Below are 26,595 nucleotides of genomic sequence, written 5' to 3'. Positions count from 1 at the left end.
ATATTATGGTGTGCCTGGATTTGCATGATGTGTGGAGGCAGAGGTTCCCTGACAGAGGGGAATATACACATTATTCAGCATACCATGACCTACTTACACGCATTGGCTACTGGTTAGCCTCCGGACAGTTGTATAACCGGACGCCCCCCTGAAGACTATTCCCCCTTTCACATGGCGATTCCCCTCCATCCTCATTGCTTGATGAGGCATTCATGGCGGAGCTTGCTGAAGCGCTTGAAACTCATTTTGACAAAAATGTGGGCTTGGTTGAGAGCTTTCAGGTGGTATGGTAAGCATTCAAGGTGTATATTCACGGTGCTACCATGTCCAAGCACTCAGGGGTTCACTGTCCAATCTAGAGGAGAGACTGCAACACAGTGCAGATGACGAGGTACTGACGGATTTAAAGTCCCAATTGGAGGAATTCCACGACCCTGCGGATGTTGAAATAATGCATCTTGGTAAATACGCTACTGCTCGCACATATGGTGAGGGGGAATGTCCGGGTAGGGTGCTTCCCCATTATTACAGAAGAGGCGTAGACACGCTGCTGTTACGGAACTTAAGTCTGCGGAAGGTGCTGTACTTACTGAGGAGACTGCCATAGCAGAGAGATTCCGACAGTTTTATTCGAGCCTATATTCCAAGCGTAGCTTCAGTACCGGGGAGAACATTTTAGAATATTTAACATATATTAAGTTGCCCTGGCTGACTAATACACATAGTGAATTTTGAATGCGCCCGATTGAAAAAGATGACATACTTCTGGCTTTGTCCAAATGAAGTCCGGGAGTGCCCGGGGGATTGATGGCCTGACTGTAACCTTCTATAAGACATACCTAGATTTGTTGTTACCACACTTAACTTCCCTATTTGAAGATATGTGCTCGACAGGTGCGATACCGCCCTCAATGCGAGATGCAATATTAGTAGCTCCAGTTGGTGAAATTGAACGTTTTTGTATTGATTGTGTGATATGTTGATAACTGTTTTTGATTTAATTGCTATTATTTTAATCATTACAATTAACTCTGGTACTGCACCCAACAGCAGCAAAGTGTGGGCCCACTTTCCTACAGGGTGTGTGTAAGTGTGTTTGTGTGCGAGTGTGCATGTGTGTGTGTTTGTGTCTCCTCCAGAAAGGAAGAATGATGGAGCAGGTGATGTGGTCATAGATTTCATTACAAGACCGGAGGCTACCATTATGCATTATACTTTTATTGCTGCCCTCAACATGCAGCCCTTTAAAGAACATCAATACATAATAAACATTTAGAATGTTCTCGAAATAGTGTAAATATCCAGTGCACAGGTCTAACTTCCTCTTTTATTAGTTGCTCCTCAACAAGAAAAGTATACCTTTACCTATTACTTTTGTATTATACTTAAAAATTGTCTTTTAACCACAATTTTCTCATAGCACTATAACTGCTTATATACTATGATGATGTGTATGTGCTCAGTATGCATTTTTTGCCTTTTGGGGATTAACAACCCAGAAAAATCGAACTAAAAATAGACTGTCTTATTGCTTATCTTATATTTTAGGAAGTACATTGATTTATTTGTTATGTACATGTTCACCTTCCAATTTATGGCTGGCTTAGCTGAGTATTGCTTTAACCAACTACAGCATTAATTAAATTCATATGGCCGAGATACCCGCCACCCCCTCTCAACACACTCCCCAAGGATGGGAAACCGGAAACAGTTCTGAACTTTTGGAAGACGGGAGGGAGTGACCCTCCCGGCCGTATTTATTAAAATATGAAACAAAAATTAAAACATTAAAATAACAGTTTCATATTATGTACAATTTCATTACCACATTGCGATGTTTGGCTAACCTTAACATATTCTCTAATACAAAGGTTCTCCTAGCCGAACTAACATCCTACAAAACATTAACTTGACATTTTGAAATTGTACATCCTAACGTTTAAGGGCCAACGGCAAGGTCGTAACCGGTGTCAAGATCCCTAAACCAGAAATATCCCCCTCACTTGTGAGGGGCGACCGCACAGAGGTGTACCTCAAGTGCAACTACCAATTTCCCTTGACTTGACGGGGGCCCCAATAAACTCGACGCCACTTAAAGGTCGTCCGAGGACTCGTGTGAGGTATCTAGAAGGTAGCGTAGACCCCCTCCCAAACCCCACACAACTTACCACATCTGCCGTCGCAGATATCCTGGCCCCGGGAAATTCCCCAGGAGGGGGCTGTAGCCCCTCCTACCCAGGAAGGGGCCTTGACCGCCTTTCCTTTCCTTTCGGCGTCCCATCCTTAGAAGGGACCGCCTACCCGTTGAGGGGCCAATGGCCACCTCCCTCGAGCGCTCCCATCCGTAATGGGTGACGCCCACTCATAGGGATCTACCAATTAGTGCTCACCGATCATGACCTTACCGCCCGACCAAAAATAAATACGACAATTTAGCTAAAATCACTCAATTACAAACACCATAACCATTTCATATGTGATTACTGTTCAAATATTAGTGCAGAATAACTTTATTTGAAAAACATACTGTAGATGACCATTCTTTATTGCATATTCAAAATAACACGACCATCACCACAACCTGCAAAAAATAGAATTACCACATCAAAGCTTTATTCAAAACAACTGGCTGTCCTCAGGGGCCGGTGGGTGGGTCAAAATTGGCTCTTCGTTCCGTCTCGAGCTCACGTGCAGCGAGGGGGTGCAGCTTCAGAGCACAGGAACAAGAGGATGCGTTCTTGGCTTGTTGCTCCTTTTATCCGTCTTCAGGGCGGGCGTAAACCCGCCCCTGCCTGCCCCTAGGGCGTGGCCGGCTTCGTCAGTGTCTAGGCCAGCCCACTCTAGGGCGGGAAAAAGCGCGCCCCGGCTACGCCGCTTCGGGCATACCAGCCGAGGCTCGCCTCCCGCCCACAAAATGGCTTCCCGGGGGGCTCGTGGTACTCAACCATACGTTCGGGGGGACCGAATGGTCGCCCCTTTCCATATGGCCGAGATACCCGCCACCCCCTCTCAACACACTCCCCAAGGATGGGAAACCGGAAACAGTTCTGAACTTTTGGAAGACGGGAGGGAGTGACCCTCCCGGCCGTATTTATTAAAATATGAAACAAAAATTAAAACATTAAAATAACAGTTTCATATTATGTACAATTTCATTACCACATTGCGATGTTTGGCTAACCTTAACATATTCTCTAATACAAAGGTTCTCCTAGCCGAACTAACATCCTACAAAACATTAACTTGACATTTTGAAATTGTACATCCTAACGTTTAAGGGCCAACGGCAAGGTCGTAACCGGTGTCAAGATCCCTAAACCAGAAATATCCCCCTCACTTGTGAGGGGCGACCGCACAGAGGTGTACCTCAAGTGCAACTACCAATTTCCCTTGACTTGACGGGGGCCCCAATAAACTCGACGCCACTTAAAGGTCGTCCGAGGACTCGTGTGAGGTATCTAGAAGGTAGACCCCCTCCCAAACCCCACACAACTTACCACATCTGCCGTCGCAGATATCCTGGCCCCGGGAAATTCCCCAGGAGGGGGCTGTAGCCCCTCCTACCCAGGAAGGGGCCTTGACCGCCTTTCCTTTCCTTTCGGCGTCCCATCCTTAGAAGGGACCGCCTACCCGTTGAGGGGCCAATGGCCACCTCCCTCGAGCGCTCCCATCCATAATGGGTGACGCCCACTCATAGGGATCTACCAATTAGTGCTCACCGATCATGACCTTACCGCCACAGGCCGGATAGTTGACCGGCTATCCGGACCCCCCACACACTCCTACCTAAAGGTCATGTCTTAAAGTCCCCAGCCAAGCTATCAGGTCTCCTATGAGTAACTCGTTCCCCACCCGTGATAAATGAACACCATCACCCAAATACATACTGTCCCCTTTAATGCAACCATGCGAAATAGAATGCAGTGTATTTGAACGGAACAGTCGACTCACTTTATTATTAATCTTCCTTACTGAATGATTCAGAGCAGAAACTGAAAAAGCCCCCCGCCACACTTTTCGCGGGATCAAATGGGACCATGCAATTGTGCACCCTGGAACTCTTCTTGCTAACCAACTTACAGTGGAAAGCATTGCCTCAAGAAGTAGTCGTCTACCAGTGGAGACCAAATCGTTGCCCCCGAGATGCACTATGACTATAGCCGGCGGTGACCTCGTCCGCCCTAACAAACCCTCAAAATATGATTGAAATTGGTCAATACAGAGCCCGCCCTTTCCGTAGAAGGACACACTGTACCCGTATTCCCCAGCCACGTGAATCATGTCACCTGCTTTGAATACGTCCGCGGCCCGCCTCACGTATGAGTGGCCCACTACCCACACCTCCTTATTCACAGCCGGTGATGTCTGACCGCTGACCCGGTGTTGGGTCGACTGCACAGTCCGCCCCACCTCGTAGGCTTGCGCACCTGAAAACCAAACAAAAACAAGAAGCATGAGTACATCATTACAGCTTCACAACATGTGCAACCGCACATACCTTTTATAACAGTTCGAGGACCAACGCCCCACACGTTTAACTTGTTCGACATTCAGACCCCTGGCTGTAGCCTCAGTAGCAGCCCCTATCCGAAAGGAATGGGTCCCAAACTCGCCGGGGTTCAAGCCCGCAGCGGAAATTGACATCGCAAGCACCCGCTGAAACTGAAACCTCGTCAATGGGGTGGTGTCAGCGTGTCTCAACAAGGTCCCCCCCCATGATGCCACCCTTTGCGCTAAATATTCCTCTACGCAACTTACTGGGCACATGGAGGACCCGGGAATCCTTTGTATGATTATGCAGTCCCCCACCGCACCCTGGTCGGATTTGGACCTGATAAATGAGACGGACATTGTCTCCCCTCTGACTTGAACGTGCTCTCGGCACAGTCCCCCCGTCACATCCCGCTTGTTCCTCGCCACTAGTTCGCTTACCCGCATAGCCCCATGGAATGCTAGCGCAAAAGCGGCTCGGAATAACACTGTTTCATACTGGGATGAGCACGTTGAAGGGAGTACAGATAATAACAGGGCCAACCTATCCAGACCTATCGGGCGCCTTTCATCTACTCTGCGACCCTCAAGGCGTTGCCACCCACGTAGCGCTTTTTGTACAACGAAAGACGCTGTCGGGTCCTGGATCCCATAAGCCCTTGCCACAAAGGAAATGGCTGCCCGATGCCTCTGGGCCGTAGCCACAGATTTGCCTGCCTGATGTAAAGACAGTAAAAAATTTACCACCCCCTCCTCCTGGCCCCAAAGCTCCTCTCCAGTAGTCCCCAAAAAGGCCAAATAGGAACGGAACGCCCCTTCATATGCCTTCCTTGTCCTGGGTGCTAAACTCTCTCCCACGAGGTTTCGTAGTTCGGGGCACCGAGAGACCAGAGAGCTTCGGGAAAGGGTGCCGCCACCGGGTCCGCTGTGGGCAGAAAACCCCAGAAGGCCTGCATACGGAAACGAGAAAGCGCATCAGCCGCTTGGTTCATCACCCCCGGCACGTGTCTTGCTTTAAATAGGACATTCAATTGCATACATACCAAGACAATTTCTTTGAGCAGCCTCAGGATCCATTTGCATCGTGCCGCCTGGCTATTGATACACTCAACCACGGTCATGTTATCAGACCAGAATACCACAGAGTGATCTCTCAACCCCTCCGGCCAAGTTTTCAGGGCCACCAGAATGGGGAACAGTTCAAGAAAAGCAATGTTACTCGTCAGCCCACCCTCATGCCACCATGACGGCCATCTTTGGGCTGACCATTGTGTGCCAAATATGGCGCCAAAACCAATGCTCCCTGCCGAGTCTGTCCACAGGCCCAGCTCCTCAGAGGATACCGCCGGTTTGTTCCAGACAACTCGACCATTGAAATCCGCCAGAAATGCTAACCAAATGCGCATGTCCTGGCGAACCTCGGCCGAAAGCCTCGTGCGATGGTGACCCTCCTTCAGGCCGACCATGGCCTGAGCGATCGAGCGGGAAAAGGGGCGGGCCATCGGCATTACTCTCAGGGCGAAATTCAGCTGTCCCACCAATTGTTGTAATTGCTGCAACTTAACCTTAGACAGACTAATACACGTCTCCAGGGATGCCCTGAACCTGAGCACTTTTTCTCTTGGTAAACGAAAACAACCCTCCTCCGAGTCGAGCTCGATCCCCAGAAACTCCAGGCAAGTCGAAGGACCCACTGTCTTACCGGGTGCCAATGGCACACCAAAATGATACATTAAGGCACAAAATTCATTCAAGGCCTGACCACATTCCGGATCCCCGGCTGCCCCTAGGAACAAAAAGTCATCGAGATAATGCATAACCTGATGAAACCCCGTCTTCTTTGTGAAGGCCCATTGCAGGAAACAACTGAACTGCTCAAAATAGGAACAAGATATAGAGCACCCCATTGGCATACATCTATCCATGTAATAGTGTCCCTGAAACATGAAACCAAGAAGACGCTGATCGTCTGGATGTACCGGGAGCAACCGGAACGCTGACTCGATATCAGATTTCGCCATCAGCGCACCGGGCCCTAGGCGATTCAATATGGCTACGGCCTCATCGAAAGATGCATACCGTACTGAACACACTGCCGGGTCTATCGCATCATTTACGGAAAGACCCCGTGGGGCCGACAAATTATGTATCAGCCGAAACTCACCCGGGTCCTTCTTGGGGACCACCCCTAAAGGGGAACAAACAAAGTTAGCGACCGGTGGATCGTGAAACGGACCGGCGACTCGACCTCGAGCCACCTCTTTCCCAATCTTCTCTTGTACTACGGTCGTGTGCTGCAAGACTGATATTTGGTTTTTACATTTCGCTAAACCCTGAAACTCCCCCACTGGGATGCGGAAACCATATGAAAACCCGTTTCGCAACACCCCAGCGGAAGCGTGATCCGGGTATTCGCTGAGCCAAGGAATCATTGCCATGGTATCGATCGGGGTAGGTAAAGGCGCCCCTCGGACTATTTCAGACCTGTTTGGCGCCTCCTCTACCCCCGTTATCACCCGTTTTGGCTCTGCACATGGACTCAGGATGGGACGCTTGCCCACACCCACTACATTCGTGCCTAAATTTGCATGACCCCTGGGGCCTCGTACATTTTCCCCTGTTAAAATTCCAACAACTCCCCTTTTTACCTGTGGTGCCGTTCGGCCTGGAGTGGTATTCGTTACTTGCGCCTGATCGAAAGGGGGTCCCCGAATATTGGCGGGAGGACTCCCCCCCATTACTCCCCACCAATGGCAAATTCAACATACCAGTATCCGCCATTTTTGACCAAGACACAGAATCGTAACAATCCCAAGTTAAGTTTTTATCATGTTCTTTCGCTTTTCTGAAAATATTATCGTAACAGAACCACTGATTGCCCCCATGCGACACAGAATACCCCATGATCCGTGACTGATAAATCGGCAATTCAGACAGCAACTCGGGCCTACGTTCGCCCAGGATGGATGTAAAAATCCCCCATGCTTTGCCCCAATTGCCAATGTTTTCATTTACCTTGAAGGCGGCCATCTTTGCGCGCCAAACACCCGGATGCATGAGCTCCTTTTGGCTCTTAACATACTCCATCTCATAATGATCGGTAAGCAACGAGAAGATGTTTACATACTCATCTGCCCATATCTTCTCCTTAATAGCTAGAGGGACATGTTGACCCAACTTTTCCCTTCGTGACGGGGCAGACTCATCCCTCGCAATCGGCAATGGCCGCTTACCTGAACCGGAAGCTGTATCTGCGGCTGAGCCTGTTCCAGGTGGATTTCCTCCTGCCGCGGCCGGCGCGATAACTGGCGATGCTGCCTTCGCCGCCTCCCTTGTTTCACGCAGTTGCTTCATCAATACCCGTGCGTCATCAGCCGTGGCGCCCTCGTTATTTTTTCCCAACCACGCTGCTAATTGTGCTGCCAGCTCGGGCGGCATATCCTCGCCGGACACAGGGGTGACCACCACGGGAATCGGATTCCCCTCCGCCGGCACCGGAGTTGGCTCTTGGAGTGGGGTGCAGGGAACCGGGATGTCCCCTCCAGCTGCTCCCCTTCTGGGTCTCTTGCCTTTTCCTCCCGGAGCAGTTCCAGCCAACGGACGTTTCGGTCCCTCTTCGCCATCTTTCTCCGCCATTCGCTTCTTTAGGTCAGTCACCTCCTTCATAAGAACACGCAGCATCTGGTCGGTAGTCATTCGCTTTCCGACCTTCTTAGGCATTCTCCAGCAGAGTATCTGTAAAACAAACAAGAAAAATTACCACACTCAAAATTGGCTCTTTGTTCCGTCTCGAGCTCACGTGCAGCGAGGGGGTGCAGCTTCAGAGCACAGGAACAAGAGGATGCGTTCTTGGCTTGTTGCTCCTTTTATCCGTCTTCAGGGCGGGCGTAAACCCGCCCCTGCCTGCCCCTAGGGCGTGGCCGGCCGCGTCAGTGTCTAGGCCAGCCCACTCTAGGGCGGGAAAAAGCGCGCCCCGGCTACGCCGCTTCGGGCATACCAGCCGAGGCTCGCCTCCCGCCCACAAAATGGCTTCCCGGGGGGCTCGTGGTACTCAACCATACGTTCGGGGGGACCGAATGGTCGCCCCTTTCCATAAGTCAACTTAAATTCTGCCGAATACAATAAGTATTGCCAATATTATTGACAATCCTTGTTTCTGCTACTTAATAACGTTTCTTAAAACAAGTGCAGTCTTTGCCTAAAGAGCGCTGCATCTATTAAAATTAATATTGTGAGGCCTTACCAGGTCTCTATGATGCCGTAAGGTCTCCATGATACCGCAAGATAATCAAAGGAGGCCATCACATCCCTCCAAGTGACCCGTCCGACGTCAACAAAGGAAGAACTTGCTTAGTCCTTCCTTCCTGTTGATGCCCTTCTTGACGCATTACCCTGACAACAGCTGCAGAGCTGTAACGGTTAAGCTGCAGCGAAAGACCACAAGATGCTCATTACCAAAAAAATATATAGTGTAACTCTTTAACCCCACCTAGTGGAGCTTTACTAATTTGTCAGCAAACAAACGAAACTGTCTAGATCGACAGAATAATCCTGAATAACGCCTTAAATAGCCTGACACAAACCTCTCTGAAGGTATATATATATTCACTGGCAAAATCATAGGTTACAGACATGTTATAATTAGGAATTAGCATTTAAAAAAACTTAGAAATTCACTGAAAAAAACATAGGTTTTAGGGGTGTTATAGTTAGCTGGACATTTCACTCGTACAAAACCATTGAAATTCCTGCTAACTATGACTCGCACTCCACTGCTGATGATGTCACATATTACATCATTCATGACATCACTGACGACATCTCAAATGACATCACTGATGACATCATCCAGTGAATGTGGTATGGTTCGTTATTTAAATATGTATTATATATATAGCAATCTGCATTGAAGAATGAGTGGATATATAAATATAAATATCTGGATGGAGGATTTAATAGCAGTGTGATTGAGTGTTTACTTGACAAATTTAGTGTCTCACTAAATATATTGGATAGTGACTAAACTGTGTGAAAATCTGTATCACTTTGTCACTTGTTGTGTAAACTGCTGCACCAGTTGGTTACTAGCTATGTGAAAGTCTATATTAGTTATTGATTAGTTAACTGAGTATTTGTATGGGAGAGTGAATGTGTGTGTGGTTCGGTGGGGTGTGTGTGACTGCCCAAAGATGTGTGAATAGTTGATTCAGAAGGGATATGAGGTTAAGACTACATGTTATAACAGATGTTTGGGTGAGTGAATATCTTTATGGTTGTGGTGATGAGCAATATATATATCAATGGTACATGTCCAACAAACTAGAAAAATAAAAGGCAGTGTATATCACAGTTTTTGTATATAAATAAATATACATAAGACTCAGTGATTGTATGAGTGACTGCATGGATAACTGTGTACTTGGAATAGTGATTTTATAACACGCTAAGAATGAGTTACTATCTATATGACTAAAGGAAGTGGTGTTTGTATAAATGTGTAGCTGAGTAAATGTAAGTATGATCCATTATTTGCATAAGTGAGTAGGATGACTGCATAAGTGAATAGGATGTGTGCTGGAGTGTAATGTTGATATAGGTGTATAAGTATATTTGATAGTGTTCTATTGATCATTGACAGCATGCATGAGTGAATCTATAGGTAAGTGATTAGATGTGTGTGTAGAACTAGGAATCACTGATTGGGTTTTTAGAAACTTGTATTCGTGTGTCAATGGATTCAAATATGGTACTCTTTATTTTACAGTGATTGATGAAAGGTTATACTGAGTATAATGAGGTGTATCTGAGTGTCATGTGGATGATGTCATCAGTGATGTCATCAGTGATGTAATTTGAGTTTTCATCAGTGATATCATCAGTGATGTCACTGACCATGTCATGAATGATGTAATATGTGACTTCATCAGCAGTGGATTGCGGGCACACGAGTTATAGTTAGCAGAACTAACTATAACAGAGGAATTTCAATGGTTTTGTACGAGTGAAATGTCCAGCTTACTATATCGCCCCTAAAACCTATGTTTTTTCCGTGAATTTCAAAGGTTTTTTAAATGCGAATTCCTAAATATAGAATGTCTTAAACCTATGTTTTTTTCAGTGAATTTCAAAGGTTTTTAAATGCTAATTTCTAACTATAACATGTCTGAAACCTATGGTTTTTTCAGTGAATTTCAAAGATTTTGTAAATCACAATTTTTAAATGTATTAATTGTTATATTTATTTTTTTATACTGATTTACTACACTTTTTAAAACTATTTATTTTTAGATATTTTATTTTTTAAATTACTTTAATAATTACATTATACATTACATTACAAAATATACTTTCTCAGAATGAATTACTTTAGTTTAAATACTTTGCAAATAGGCAATAGACTTTTAAGTACAGTAGTTACAGTTGTTCCAATGGGCAACACAATTTCAAACACAATGCAACTTGAGCTCATTGGGAATTTCTAGTTAAATGCAATTAGTTAATTTATGGATTACTTTTCTAACTACAGGGCTGGATCCTAGATTCAGTCCTTGGACATCTCCTGTAAACAGTTGAGTAAAATTGTTTTGGTTAAAGTAGTGATCTTTAAGCAATATTATTGTATTTTAAAAGTTGACACTTTGAGACTTTTTCACATAGAATCACCAATGTTATCCTATGGGAGGAAATTCACTTAGCAGGTAAGTAGTGTTATCGTTACTTTTTCTTACTTAGTGGTGAATCCTGGATCTAGCACTGGTGCATCTCCTGTAAACAGTTAAAGAATATGTTTAAGTTATACAGGCGATTTTTAAGGAATTTTTGTAGTTTGTGAAAAATCGACACTTAGAAACTTTTCTTGTGAACACCAGACAATGGATTCCTATGGAAAGAAATACAAGTTACCGGTAAGTGTGCTTAGAAATACTTTTCAGGGTCAGTGCTGGGCTAAGAAATGCGGCACTGGGTTCTCTCCTGATAACAGGAAAGTAAATCGGAATTCGTTGTTCAAATGATTTTAGGTGAATATTTTAAAGTTCGAAAACTCCACACTTAGAAGAATTTCCAAGTGAAACCATTCAATTTTAGCCTACGGAAGGAAATTCAAGTTACTGGTAAGTATGGTTAGAATTACTTTTCAGGATCAGTATAGGGCTCAAAGATGCAGCACTGAGGTATCTCCTGATAACAGGTGAGTAAATCAGAATTCGGCAGATTTTAGAGGGTCCCTAGGGTCAAAGTAGCCCACTAGGTACCTCCAAGAAGCGCCACATAGCTGTGTTGCAGAGAGGTGTGAAAAGGGGCCTGGCCTCTGAACACCTGTCTGCAACGCAGCTCCCTGGCGCATACTGGAGATACCTGTTGGGCTATATGGCCCTCAGGGACCATCAGTATTGAAAGAGAATTAATTCCCCAACTTAAAACCTGCAACGGGGCACAGTGGTGAAGGAAGGGGACATGGCCTGAGGTGACATATCTGCAAACACACCCTGTAGCGCGTTTTAAGTTAGAGAATGTATTCCTCCTCAATCCCGTGGTTCCCTGGGGGCCAACTAGCCCACCAGGTACCTCCAGATGTTCAGAGATGTGGTAATCAACTGTGTATAAAGAAAGGAACTCGCACATCAACAATAATGTATTTATTTTAATACTCAAATAAATAAAAAAAATTGAATTGCACCTTTTTTTAAAAATAAGGATAATAGGGGTTTTGGGTGGGGAAGTGTATTAAAATTGTGGACAGAAACTGTACACAGTAACCAATAAATATACCTTTTTCTTTTATATTTTTTTTGTGTCCTCATTTGCCTTAGCCCTCTTAGGAATAGCGCCGACCACCTTGCGTGTCATTTCTTGAATTGTTCAGGGGTCATTATACTGATGTTGACCTGACCAAGAAACAATTAAATAATTGGCAGAAGGAACATCCAAAATTAGAGGATAGGAGAGATTACTCCACCTAGGTATGTTTCAACCTGCCGGACCAAACTGATTACTGGAGAGCCCTATGACCCTGATCCATGGAGTTGGAAAAAGTCATAATCATAGGACCCGGGGGAAAAAAAAACCCAGGCATCCTACTTCCAATAAACCAACAAGTCCCAGAATGCAAGCTTTTTTTTACTAGCGGTTCTAGCCAAGTCGACCCTAGATATATCAAAGAGAGACGACAGCCAACCTGCGTGAGATGGAGCAGCAAAGTCTACCCAGAATCTACAAATTTCTCTTCTTGCCATAAGGATTGCGTAAAAGAGAAAGGATCTGGCCTGGCCCACGATATTATCTTCAAGACCAACAATTATTAAGGGGAGAGTGATGTTAACTGAGACCTTCAAGATGGAATTCAGAGTCTTTTTTACCTTGTCCCAAAAGAGGCGGATTGGAGGGCAATCCTGAAACATATGAACGTCTGATGCTTCTGGAAGGTCACATTTATTACATACTCTCCCTGGCAAAAATGTCATCAGTTTTAACGGGTAGAAATAAGCCCTATGGGCCGTAAAGAGACGATTTCGCTTCAGCCAGGTGGGTTTTACTACTTTGTGCAGTAAAGTAAACGAGTCCATCCAGACCTGCATACACTGTAAATTTAGCTGCTCTCCCCACAGCTCATCGGGCAATTTGAAATCACCATCCGCCTCTTCCTCAATTGCCCAATACCACAGTGCCACCTCCTTCCCACCTCCAGGCCTCGCCACTAAGAGTTCTTCAAGATTGCTATCCTTGCCCAAAAGGGAATCCTGCCTGGACTGTGCCTGAGCCCAACTCTTCATCTGGATATATTTGAACCTAGATAGCCCAGGGCCCACAATCCTCCGTAGATCTTCCCAGGGCAAAATAGGATGCCCTACCAACATATCTCCCCACTTTGAGATGCCCGAATCCCTCACCGGGGTGATCAGGTTATCATAAAAACATGAAGGTGTACCAGGGGAGTCCCATATTGGTGAAAGATTTTAGAAATTACTTAGACCCACTTTCCTTCTTATACTTGCCCAACTTCTAGCTAGTGAAGAGAGGACTTTTTATTAAATTTTTTTGAAAAACTTTTGGTCCCCAAATTTGAACATGAACCCAACCTCAGGCAGGCCTTCTCCCTTTAACATGGCCGATACATTTCTCCACCAGAAGTGTTGGTGGGTACCTTTAGGAGCATTCTCGAATTCGAAAGCATGAAAGCCCATGCATATTATTGTAGGTCTGGCAGTGCCAAACCTAATTTTTCCCTCCTCCTCCTAAGCTTTTTTCAAGCCAATCTGGTTGATTTAAACTTCCAAATGAAAGAGTTTACTTCCCGTTGGCACTTCTCTATTTGCTTGGTGTCATAGGCCATAGGGATAGAGTTGAAGAGGGATGTAAGTTTTGGCAAGATGGACATCTTTACTATGTTAATCCTCCCCATAATGGATAAGGGAAGGAGAGCCCAAGATTTCAGCTGTTTTTTGACATTCCCTGATAACCCGATCTAAATTGTGTTCAGGGATATTCTCAACTTCTTGCATAATTCTAATCCCCAAATAGCGCAAAGAGGTACCCATATTAAGATGTGAATTGGGGACATTCCAGGCCATAATTTCAGTTTTATTAGCATTGATTTGGTAACCAGAGATCTTGCCAAACTCCTCGGCCCGATTAATAACAGTTGGAAAGGCTAAATCAGGGTCGGCTGTAAAGATAAGGAGGCCATCTGCAGATAGGGCAACCCGCTTTTCCCACCCTCCAAAATTAAAGGAAACAATGTTAGGGTCTTCCCTCAGAACCTGTGCAAATGGTTCGATGTAAAGGTTAAAAAGGAGAGGGGAAAGCGGGCAGCCCTGCCTTGTACCCCTTGTGATGTCAAATTTCTCAGTCAGGGAGATATTCACTAATAGTCTGGCAGTCGGAGCTTTATACAGGAGTTCTATTGCTCGACAGAATCTCTCACCCAGGTTAAATTTCAACATAACCTCAGACAGATATGCCCAATTGACCCTGTCAAAAGCTTTAGTTGCATCGAGGGTCAAAATGGCCAATGGGAGTGAGAAAGTAGATGCCATGTCAATAGCTCCGACCAGGTCGTATGTGAGATCTGCTAATTGACGCCCTTTGATGAAACCCTTTTGATCTGGATGGATGATAGTACCAGCGACCCCCCAACTTGTTCGACAAGATAGTTGAGAAGATTTTATAGTCACAGTTGAGAAGTGAAATGGGTCGGTACGACCCACAGTCAGTCGGATCTTTGTCCTGTTTAAGGATCAACACAACTGTGGCATCGCTCCAAGAGCTGGGAGGTTCTTCACCCTTAATAAGTATATTATTAAAGACTTCCACCAAGATAGGAATAATATCTTCCTTAAGTGAATGATACAGCTCCCCTGGCAGACCATCTGGGCCGGCAACCTTCCCTCGTTTAGATTGAGAGATAGCCCTGCTAACTTCTTCGTCAGTGATCTCAAGATCCAAGCCTAGCCTATGCTCGTTTGTAATTTCAGGTAAAGATACTCTATCTAGCCAGTTTTTCCTCATTTCATTATCCACTATAGTGTCTTCCTTATATATCATTTGGAAGAAATCCCGGAATGCATTGCCGATATTTAAAATGGATAGGCGGGGGGAGTTCTCACCCTCTACCACGATCTTACTAATATAGTTTTGAGCCTGATCAATTTTAGTTTTCCAGGCAAGTAACTTGCCAGCTGCCTCCCCAAATTCGAAATGGGAGATTTTGCTCACTTCCCATCTACGGGCAATTCTATTTTGCAAAATAGATTCGAGTTGTTTTTTCAAAGAATCTAATTTTTTGCAATCATCACCATATCCAATGTGCAAACCAAGATTTTGCTCAATAATACTCCTTCCTACTTCTAAGCCTTTGAATTTCTTCCTTCGGAAGGAGGCTCTGTTCGTAATGCATCCTCACCAGAAGGCTTTAAGACTATCCCAGACAGTGGAAGCCTTAGTTGAATATAGATTTATCTCGAGGAAATACTTAGTCTCAGTGCGAAGGAAATTGATCTAGTCATCTTCTAACAGGATGGTACGATCAAAAGACAAAGACCTGTGGAGATGTTGTTGAATAGGTGTCAACTTAAACATGATTGCGGAGTGATCGGAGAGGGGAGATGGCAAATAGGTAATACCTTCAACTAGGTCTTTAAGGCTAATACTAAACAACGCATAATCTATCTGTTTATACTTTAGATTTTTAAATGAAACTCCCTGTTGATCCCCCGCCCTTTCCCTCCAAATATCAGTGAGCCCTAACTGCGTTATTGTTATTAAGAGTACCTGTCGTGACTTAGAAATAACAGCGGCTCTTGAATTTGGAGATTTGTCTAACAAAGGGTTTGTCACGATATTAAAATCTCCGACCCAAATTACAGGATCTGAAAGATCTAAAGGATGAAAACGAATAATATCAAGATATGACAAATCATCATGATTTGGGCCGTAAAACCCCACTAGGGTGATAAGCATGCCCCCTAGGGTGACTCTTAGTATGAGCCACCTACCGCTGTGATCTTCCCTACACTCCAATATTCGTGCCTTAGCTTGTTTTTTAAATATAAATAGTATTCCTCTGATATTTGCGGTTTGGTCCATACAAATAAAGGTGTCTACCCATCTCTGATTTTTTTTAAACTCTGTGGTCTCAGACTTAAGGAGATGCATTTCCTGGATGACAATGACCTGCGCCGGGGAGTCTCTTAGATATTGGAGTATTCTGGCACTTCTACCCTTCATGCGCAGGCCATTGACATTCCAGGACAAATAGTGGATTGTTGTGATTGCATCATGACTTTCCCTACCATCTCACCTAGCATCACCTCCCTATCACCTTCTAATATTAATCCTGTCTTGACACCAAAAAACCATCGGACCCCCTGGTACAGATCTTGTGTAGGGCTAAGAAGTAGTTGGATCACAAAGAGGACCTGTAGACGAGGACTTTTAACCCTTTCACCCCCATGACCCCCCCACCCATCCTTGGGAAACCCATCCCTGATTACTCTGGCCAGATGAATAGCCAGGATTTAGTGTCCTACTGCTACCTCCCTCTACCCTCTGCCCTAAACTATCACACTGGCGCTGAGAGAGAGACAAATGCTGTAGGAGAGCCAAAATAGGATGAAGCGCAGATTGCATCGAAGCTTAATCAAGGATCGAATAATAGAAATGTGCATTTAATCCCATGGAAATTATTATCAGTGAAGTTAAGAAACATGAGTATGTAGCTATACTGGGTTTAATCCCCGAAAAGGTTTTTAAAGAATATGTTTTGCTATGCAATATAAAAAAAACCTTATATAGCTTCTTATTCCTCCTGCTTTTATGTTTTGTTTCCTTTCTTTTTATTATTTTCCACTCCCTTTTAAATTTTTTTTAAATGTATTTATCGTTTATATATTTTTCCCATTTTTCTTTCCCGTATTTATTTTCTTTTATCCCCCTTCTGCCTATTTTTTTTTAAATTATGCTTCCAACCCCCTCTCTCTTCCCTTAGCCTTTATCCACTCAAGCTAGTTAACGGAAAATTTATCAGCTCTGTTCCAAGTGAGTTCATTCCATCATTCCTTCTCCCGAGAAGCGTCCCTTAATGATGTCAATAAATCGTCGCTTCGTTCGGGGCTCTGATGTTATACATTTTATTATTAAACATGATTTTCAAAAAGGCTGGGAATCTCATTTGAACTGTGGCCCCCAGTGACCTGAATTTCTCCATTCTTTGGCCCAGCTCCCACTGGTGATCCAGAGTAACTTTGGATAAGTCAGAGCGTACCTCAAATGGAAAATCCGGACCCTTTAATGATTTTGCTTTCAGTGCTAAATTAAGAATCTTTTCCTTTAGTCTATACATGAGGAAATTGATTAAGATCTTTCTTGGCTTAGTCCTAGCTGGATTCAGTCGAAAAGGGTCTCTGTGGACTCTTTGAATGTTCTGCACCATGAGGTCAAGTGGATCCTCCAAATTCAGTGAGTCCTTTAGTAATGTAGCAACAAAGGTTTTAATGTCGCCCGCTTCTTTGCCCTCCGGAACCTTCAAAAGATGGAGGTTGTTTCTCCAAGAATAATACTTGAGAGACTTCATTCTCTCACGGATTGCATCCCCCTCCCTTCGTAAGTTTTGGATTTTTACTTCAGCTGAGCCCAAGTTGGCCTTGAGCTCCTCTACTGAGCCCTCCAATGACTGTTCTTTTGTTTAATAAATCCACTTTCTTCTCCAGCATCTCGCAAGCTGCCCTAATCTCAGAGTGGCTTTCTGCTGAGACCAGGAAGCCCTGTTTTATATCCCTTTTCAGAGAAGCAAGTAGAGACTCAATTGACACAGCTGACACACCTGACATTTCTGTCCCCCTGTCATTGGGAGTGACTGACTGGGACTGCGAAAGCCCAGGAGAAACTACAGGTGGCTCCTTAGGTGGATTAAAGTCGACAGTGCGTGACATACCAGAGTTTGGGCATAAGGGTGGGGCAACAATGTCCAGCTGTTCGGTCATGGTAGAGAGGATAGTATTGGACTCTACAAATATAGATGCGGGAGTATCTTTAGACATGCTGTCGAAGATCTCAAGAGTGATATTATTGCCACCAGGGGAGGGGCGCTGTTGATCAGTGGAAAGCCCCTGACTTTTAAGGTTCAACTCCTGGGGCTGAACCCTGAAAAAAGATCGCAAGGAGGGGGTGATACGAGCAGGCTTGTTTTTCAACGTAGTTTTGTTCTTAACTGCTCTGGCAGACCTCGGTTTCTCTTGCTGTTTCTGTAAAGCCTTGCCCTTTCCAGAATCAGATCCAAAAAAGGAGTCCTCTTGATTTAAAGCATCACAGCAATCTCCTCTTATTACTTTGGTGGACTCCGCTGTGCTTTCTCCCCGACCCAGTGCACATTTAACTCTGTTATACTGCGATAAGCCCCTAGCTCGTTTCGCTCCCTTCCTGCCCCCTCTCTTACTCGAGGCAGTAGCTGGGATCGGGGTGACTATGCTAGGAGCTGCTAACTGAAACACTGCTAATTGAAGTCCCTCCTGCGCAGAGGCAGTCCCACTCTTACCGCCCCCAATCGAGTCTGGTGCTGCTGTTAACGCCGGAAAAAAAATGCTGATTCCAGGGTTGCTACGAGCTCTCGTACCGCTCGTCTTCTCCTGGAAAAGACCGTGGAGAATGCTGCGGGCCACCGCACTACGGCCGCGTCTAAGCTCCAGCCCACCGCGGCAAAAGTAAAGGGCGAGGGGGCCGGCTAAAATCACTGGCGTCTCTGGGGCACATTCAGCACAAAGCTTCCGCTTTGCCAAGAAGGGAAAAGAAAAAAACGCCACACTAATCCATCAAGCCGGGCTGTAAGCTGCCAGCACGCCAAAACTCGCCAAGATGGTATCTCCAGGTGAGGGCGAGAGGAGAGCAGCCTAGGACGCCAATGCGCTACCACTCAGCTCGTTGGCGTCATGTTTCCCCCTCCCCCCCAAAAAAACTTTTCAAAGTTTTACTGAAGCATTGAGGCCAACCAATAAATATACTTGTTTTAAAAAATGAATACAAAGGTATTTATTTTAATACTTGTACAATAAAAGAGAGAAAGAATTAAAAGAAAAAGAAAGAGCGAATACATATTAGGATATAAAACAAAACTAAAACTGTTTAACAAGTTTCTAGTTTACAAAAATACGTGTACAAGTTAAACAGTGGAAATGTGAGCACGTGTCAACTGAAAAATGTGACAAAAAAATGGGAGTAGCACTAAATTGGTTCCATAGTGACTTGAATAACCAAAACGTATGTAAACCACACCGTAGGATGATGAGTTTCGTTTCTGTGATTTAATTACGGGTGACCAAACTATGAGCAAGATCAAGTTTATGATCGTCGGATTCATCTTCAGTTTATCGTCCATTTCCTCAGAGGGAACATAAAGTTAATGTATATATTGTAATATATAAAACATTATGTTCCCTCCAGAGGAGTTGGATGTATTTCGACGGAAGGAGGAAAGAGTTTTAAAGAGAGGTAAATTAATGGTACATGTTTATTCTTTATATATTTATATATTTTTCGAATGCAAGTATATTTTTATGATTTCTAAATGTAGTGTGTAAAAGTATAATTGTACTTTAGAAACAAAATGACCTAAGAACAGTTCATGTATTATCGTCGCAAATTGAAAATACTATGAAGACGGAGAAAAAAGGTTTGAAATATGTACAAATAAAAGAAAAATTATCAAGTAATTCTCTTTTTCTTCTCAAGGGAAAATGGGTTTATCAATATGTATATTGTGTAGTACTGTGACGTATTTTCACTCATGAGAAACTGGAGGTTTATCGTTGCAAGCGATAAACATGAAGAAAAATATTAATATCAATTAACAAATAATAAAATAATCCATTTTAACAGTCACAATGTTTTCATAAAGAGTAATTGCAAAAAAAATGTACAAACAACAAAAAAGAAAGATGAAGTAGCGAGGGAGTGTTTGTAGTAGCACTTCTATTCTACTTTATCTGAAAGTAAATCATGCCCTCTTATATTAATAAGAATTTGGGGCAACACTTTAAAAAAGATTTGAATAGAAAGTAGTGTTTGCGGAGAAAAAAGGGAGTGTGTGCATATTTATATAGCACGTGGTCGACCCAAAACTATATCAGCAATTTACATTAGCACCGTATTTACAGTACATTTTCAGTCAGGCGTAGATTACGTCATTTCTCTTCAATAACAGGATGTGGACGCGACTCAGAGGCTCGAACACTGAATTTCAGCACCAAGTTTGACAGTGTACCTGAATGACCACATACGTATATATATTAGCTGCCCTTCATGTGCCAAAAACTGCATCCTAAAGCTTTCATAGCCCTGTATTACTACAGCTACAACACTCCACTGAATGTACAACATTCATAATCACAGAAATACGTCATGTCCATCATCTTTTATGTGTGCAACTATGGATGAATATAGGGTCATTGATACCCCTTACCTTCCATGTTGGCCATGCTGTGGTACTTTACAGATATAATGACAAATTTGCGTATAAGACCCGGGTGACGTCAGCACTACAACACGGACACCCGAATCAGTTGATTTCCCATATAACTCACAACGGAACCACGCCCATAGCTCCATATATTCTGGGAGATGCATAAAAGTTTTCACCAATGGTATCAATTGGTGACATCTCAATCCTCTCTGGCCAATCCACGTAATGTGTACATTTGGTAAATCAAGGTTGGAAATTCGTCTGTTTGCTGCATATTTTTCACTCCAGTGAATATAGCTGTGTCCTAAAAGCCAAACCTTCATTTTCAAGGCAGATGCAGTAGTACCCCGATGGGTTCTGGAAGTGGAATGGCAGTTAGAAGCTGAAAGTCAGGATAAAAAAGTGGATGAGGTTTGGTGTTGTTGAAAAACTAAAAATGATTGGTTAATTCTTATACCTCAAGATTAAAGACTACGTTGCATGTTAATGTTTTTTTAAAATGAAAACTACTATTAGTTGTGAAAAAAAATGAAATGTAACAAAGCAGTAGATAGGCAGGTGTGTTTGAAGGGAAATCAGCCTTGTTGCTTTGATTTAGAACATTGAGATATGAACTTTTGACCTGTGCCTTCAGCCAGGTGCAGAATGAGGTGTTACCATGGTAACAGCCAGAGAAGGCAGAGGGTGAAGGGTGACCTTTATGCGACTTTGAAAATATTGAAAGGGACAACCAACTGAAATGTTAATTTGATTTTAAAATTGTGCGGGAACAAATATGATTGGTTGAAGAGACATATATGAGTCTGTATTGAGAGGAAATCTGTGCCATTAATCTTTGGTTGCAGTGATAGAAGCAATATTGAGAGTTCCGTCAAACGAAATCTGTTTTGTTACTGTCACTGTTCTACATCTTATAAAGCATTGGTAAATGTGAGTCTCTAACTGTTTCTTTTGTGATGTACCGTAAAATGTGGTTTAGTCACTATAATTGTTTATTTCCCTCACAGTCTCTGAGTAACCTCATTTTTGACTTTGGCACTGTTTTCTATTTTTTCAACTACTCTTCCATTTCATTTCATCACTCTTTATATACATTATTTATTTGCAATTATTAGTTTTAAATTTCGATTAATACATTTGATTAAGCTCAGTGGTCTTCAGTCATGTTCTTATGTAATCCCTTACTGTTAGTTCTTTTTATTCACTGTCAGTCAGAGACGGAACTGGAACGAAATTTCGGGGGGGCAAACAAATCTTTTTTTGTTAGGGGGACATGAACGTTTAATCAGTAGGCAGAGTAAAGCTGCAGGGGCTCTTAGAAGGGGTAAAACAACTGCAAGGCCTAATTCACATTCAAATGGTTCTTTACAGAGATGTGAAACGCTCAGGTGCGGCTCTGTGTGTATCTGGGATCTATGTTATCTTGGGCTGCCACACCAGACGGGAGGGGGGGGGGGGCTGAAGTCCTGTGAATTAAATGGGGTTCGCGCGCCCTTTCTTCACTTTCTTTCAACTGTGAATTATAGTTTTGCAACTATTTTTGGTATACTGAATAAATGGTATATAAAATATGTTTAAAACAGACAGTAATTATTTGAGTGATTTGGAAGCGTTTCCATGTAATCTGTAAAGTTGGTTTGGAGATCACAAAATGGTATTAGCAGAGACACAGATAATGCAGGTAGAGAGAGAAATGGTAGATTACATGTGATACCGTCGTCATTTCTCTACAATTATATAGTGAATTAAGTTTATTTTTCAATGAATGTGGATGAAAAATTATGTCAGTTGATGTGTAACGAACTCATTTTTTCAATTAAGTTACTCTTCGTGAAATGTACTGGTACAGAATGTTAGGAAGCATGTTTGTTAGGTCTGTTATTAGCAAAAAAGAGGAAGGGTATGGTGTTGAAATGAGAAAGGAATGTTTTTTCAAGCATACATATATATGGTGCATTTTCTGCAAGTAAAGGTACTGAGATGGTATGAGTAGAGATATATATAGTGTAGATACACTTGAGACATGGTAGATTGTATGTAACGTGGTCATGTGTGTTAGATGAAATTGTGAGTGAAGTTTCATTTCAAATGAATCTGGGTGAATAGTTTGCTTAGTTGATGTGTTTAAAAAACAATTGTTGAAGTTAGTTAGGCAAGATGGTATGCACTGATTCAGAATCTTAGGCAGCATGTTTCTTAGGCCTCGTCGTTGTGAAAAGATATATGGTAATTCTTTTAAGCAAGTAAGAGGTTTAACACACTGTCGCAGGGATTCCGTGCTTAGACAGAACTGTGCATAGAGGTATGGAACCTCAGTGTATTATAATGTCGCAAAACTCCCTTTAGTACCCCAAAAACCTCCACTAGACTAGCATTCAGTCACTTATTGGTCATCATAAAGTGGCAATGCTTAAGGTATTCATAAACTTTCTGTCGGAGGTTAAAATTACAGTGTGGTTTGTGGCCGAGGGCTGCACTGGTGGGGGTGGGGTGAGAGGGGGAGGGGGCCGAGTAAAGTAAAATGAAAACTTGTGACCATGAGGTTGTACACAGGTTCGTGGAGTATATGCCTTCATACATTGAGGTAGCAGACCGAGTATACATAGATCTCTCTCCCTCCTGCCGTCTGTCTCCATCTTTATCTCCCTCCTGCTTTCCGTCTCCGTTGCCCTGTGTTATCTACTGTGTGTGTGTCTGTCTGTGTCTGCCTTCAGTCCGGGATGAGGCAGTTTGCTCTGCAGGCACACACAGATAGTCGCATCAAAGTACTTGGCAGGTGTTCAAAAGACTATTTATATAATTGAGATGCTTTTTTGAAGCGCCAGTGAATCTCTACTTTCACAATTACCGCTCGCTCGGCTCCACAGAGCAGAGGGTTTGTCGTATTTCACTTCTTAGTCCGTTTGCTTTTCCACTCTGTTCTCTGGTGGCTGGCGGAGAAGTGTTTGTTACAGTGCAGATGAAAGGGTGATAAGTAGTGAAATACGACATAGCGTCTGCTCTGTAGAAGTGGGGGAGCAGTGATTATCAGTCTGAGTGAAGCGCAACTGTGGCGGTGCTTGGTAACAGTAATAAATAATTTTTTCAGCAGAGGTACGATTGTTTGCATGGTCCGCAAACCGCTAAGAAAGGCTTGACGGGCCATCACAGGCCCGCGGGTTGCAGTATGAGTAATTCAGGTCGACAAAGTACAACATGAACTTAGTACAGCTGAGGTTACGTGGAACGCATGAATACTCTTTCAGTATACAATAATTTCAGATCAGAATATGGATTAAAAGAGGGAACATGTATATTTGAAATGTTTATTCACTAATGCAGTGCTTTCAAGCGAAGTTTCTTATCTAATACGAGTAAACATATTATAAGAAACAAAGTAATCGGCATAGTTACTAGTCCATAGAGCACAAACGGTGCAAGCATAGTATGATGCAAAATGAATAGGGTTTAACAAAACATATTCTACACCCTGCCGAGCAAGTATATTAAATTATATTAAATCTAAGAAGGTGTCTTTTGACTTCAAGTTTAGCAACCATATATGAAAATGCTAGTGGTTAGAGATCACCTCATTAACAATCAGCTCTCTGCATGCGAAGCACTATCAAGAACTTGGCTGCAGCTGCATGTATGTTATCTGTAGGGACGTTCGAAAATCAGTGTTGAGAACAACTACTGTATTGCGATATCTTTTGGAGGTTTCAATACTCGATGTCAGATACAGCTCGATAAGCAAGGCTAATATCAGTGTAACAACATATTTTTCTCGTATAAATCGAAAACATTTTACTAGGCAGAAAAGTAAAGCAGCAGACGTGTGTCAGGCGCAAATAAGCAGCAGAAAGGAAAAATAGCTTTTAAACTTATAAAAAACTCATGCTAACTTTACACATTAATCAGGGCACATTTAACCATATATTACTCTGCCTTACTCTGAGTACGTTTCAAATAAGATAAGATAAGATAAGCAACTCAATTGTTGAAATTAGAGTTCAATTAAATGTTTAGTTCGAAATCGAGTAGGTGAAGTAAAAAAATGTAGTCCACATAAACACTAAAATCTGACCAGCACGAAATTGTAATGTCCACTGTTAGTAAAGCCACTTTTAAACCATCATCTGTTGGTTTCCGCTTTTTCCATAGCTGTTCGCAGCAGCTTGATTCCCGCCCCTCCGCTCTGAACTCCTGGCGGTCCGGCAGTCTCCACACGAGCACATTCTTGGTGCAGGTAGGAGACGTCATGCTTTTGCCAGACTCTTTTTGTCACATTGCTTTCGACGTGCAAAGCGGTATACATTACCTGTTTGCCTAGCCTCCTAGCCTCCGGCAATTAGAGAAAATGAAAATGTGAGTCTCCCAAGAACAACACTACCCGCCCTGGGCGCGTTGGACACTGGCATCCTCGATACCATATACAGGTACTGTGGCTCTCTCCACGCCATCCCCGTTCTGTGCCAATTTCGATCTTTCACATCATTAGTTCTGATTGCCCCCACCCTTGCTTTTTGCAGAATACTTACCTGAGGCTATCTCCACTTCTCCGCACGCAATTCCTGTGTCGGCTGAGAAGGTAAAACTCCTTACTTTTGGGTAGAGAAACAGGGAGTAACTTCTTGAAATGCACTATGTACACAGTTTCTGACACCACTCATAATTTTCCTTTTAGGCAGAGTCTCACCCAGTCCCCGTCCTGAGGAGAACCTAGACTCATCAAGGTTCGAAACGCGTTGACTCCCAGCCTGTGTCAAGAATAAAGGGTGCAGTTAGGGACTAACTCAGACCACTCATGCGGGCCCTTTCTGTTAATTCTATAAAGCTCTACCCACAGGTGGTGTGAGACAGGCAGGCAAATCCATTCTTGATCCGCCTGTCTTCTGGTGTTTCTATCTAAAGGACTGGTTTTTGTTCACGCATTTACTGTAAAAAACTGTATATATTGCAATTATTGTGTCATGTAATTTGTTTGGAGCATATTAGTTGGTGTCTCTGAAAATGTGATTGTTTTCCTTAATTGTCAGTATTCTTGTATATATTGTACATATTCTTCTATGTTTTTGCACTGACTGTTTCGATAGAATGTTTCTTTGATGTCATGTGTTTTGATGAAATAATGCAAATTCATTCCAAAATACAATAAATTTGTTTGGAAATATACAACCACTGGCTACGCAGTACGGTCTGGCTGTGTGGTCTGTTAATCTACTGCAAACAATCTTGATCAGCCATTTTGTTCTGTTTTTCGAAAAGCAAGAACCTGCATTGTACTCGATAGAGTTTTCAACGTTCAAATTCTTTTTACAGGCGAGTTGGTATTTTTTAAAGGAAATTTATTTTTGTGCAGATTAAAATAATAAGCAAGATTTTTTTGAATATTTGCACTGTTTCTCCTCTGCTGGAGGATTTTATCTTCTATTTTTACCATGTCTGTATCTGCTTGCACTAGATATGTATTTTGACATAGTTTTCCACTGTCTGTTGGCACTATCTTTTTATGGGCCTGGTCCATGTGTTCTTTTCTATGCAGTTCTGCTTCATCTATCCTTTGACTGTAACAGTTTACTGTCTGCGTGGATTAATTCTTGCTAAGTCTTCATTATCTCTCTAACTCATGCTGTATCATCTGTGTGCAGTCGTTCTTCATTTACAGAGGTGTATTGTGATATGGCTGTTGGTGTGATGGGCATCTTTTCTGCATATCTGTGGCTGTACCATCTGTCTGCACCCTTTTATATGCATTTGCAGAGGTCTATTATGATGTGGTTGCTCATGGTTAGCATGAAATTTTGTACATGCTATGAAATTCACATGCTGAGTATGCTGTTGAAAGGTAAAAGCAACTGTCTCTGTGGCAAGTAGTAATCTGTTTAGTGAATGTTTTGATTTGTACATTGTGAGCCCCCCCTTCAGACTGTATACAGTTTGAATAGCAGTTTGTAGTGGTGAACTCAGAAAATCGATCCCTAAAAATAAATTATAAAGTCTTTCAACAGTTCTACATTCCAGAAAACCTAAAAACAAATTTCGGTAAGATGTATTTTTACAGCAGTAATTATTTTAAAAAATTAAAAGGGATAGTGTTAATGTCTAGGATCATAGTGTCAGTTTGTTTTCAAAGAAGAGGAAGGTGCTATCTTAATCTATGTAGGTAATGTGTT

The sequence above is a fragment of the Lissotriton vulgaris genome, chromosome 5, assembly GCF_964263255.1.
Source record: "Lissotriton vulgaris chromosome 5, aLisVul1.2, whole genome shotgun sequence".
NCBI classification, from domain to species: domain Eukaryota; kingdom Metazoa; phylum Chordata; class Amphibia; order Caudata; family Salamandridae; genus Lissotriton; species Lissotriton vulgaris.
This window is presented reverse-complemented; position numbering follows the sequence as displayed.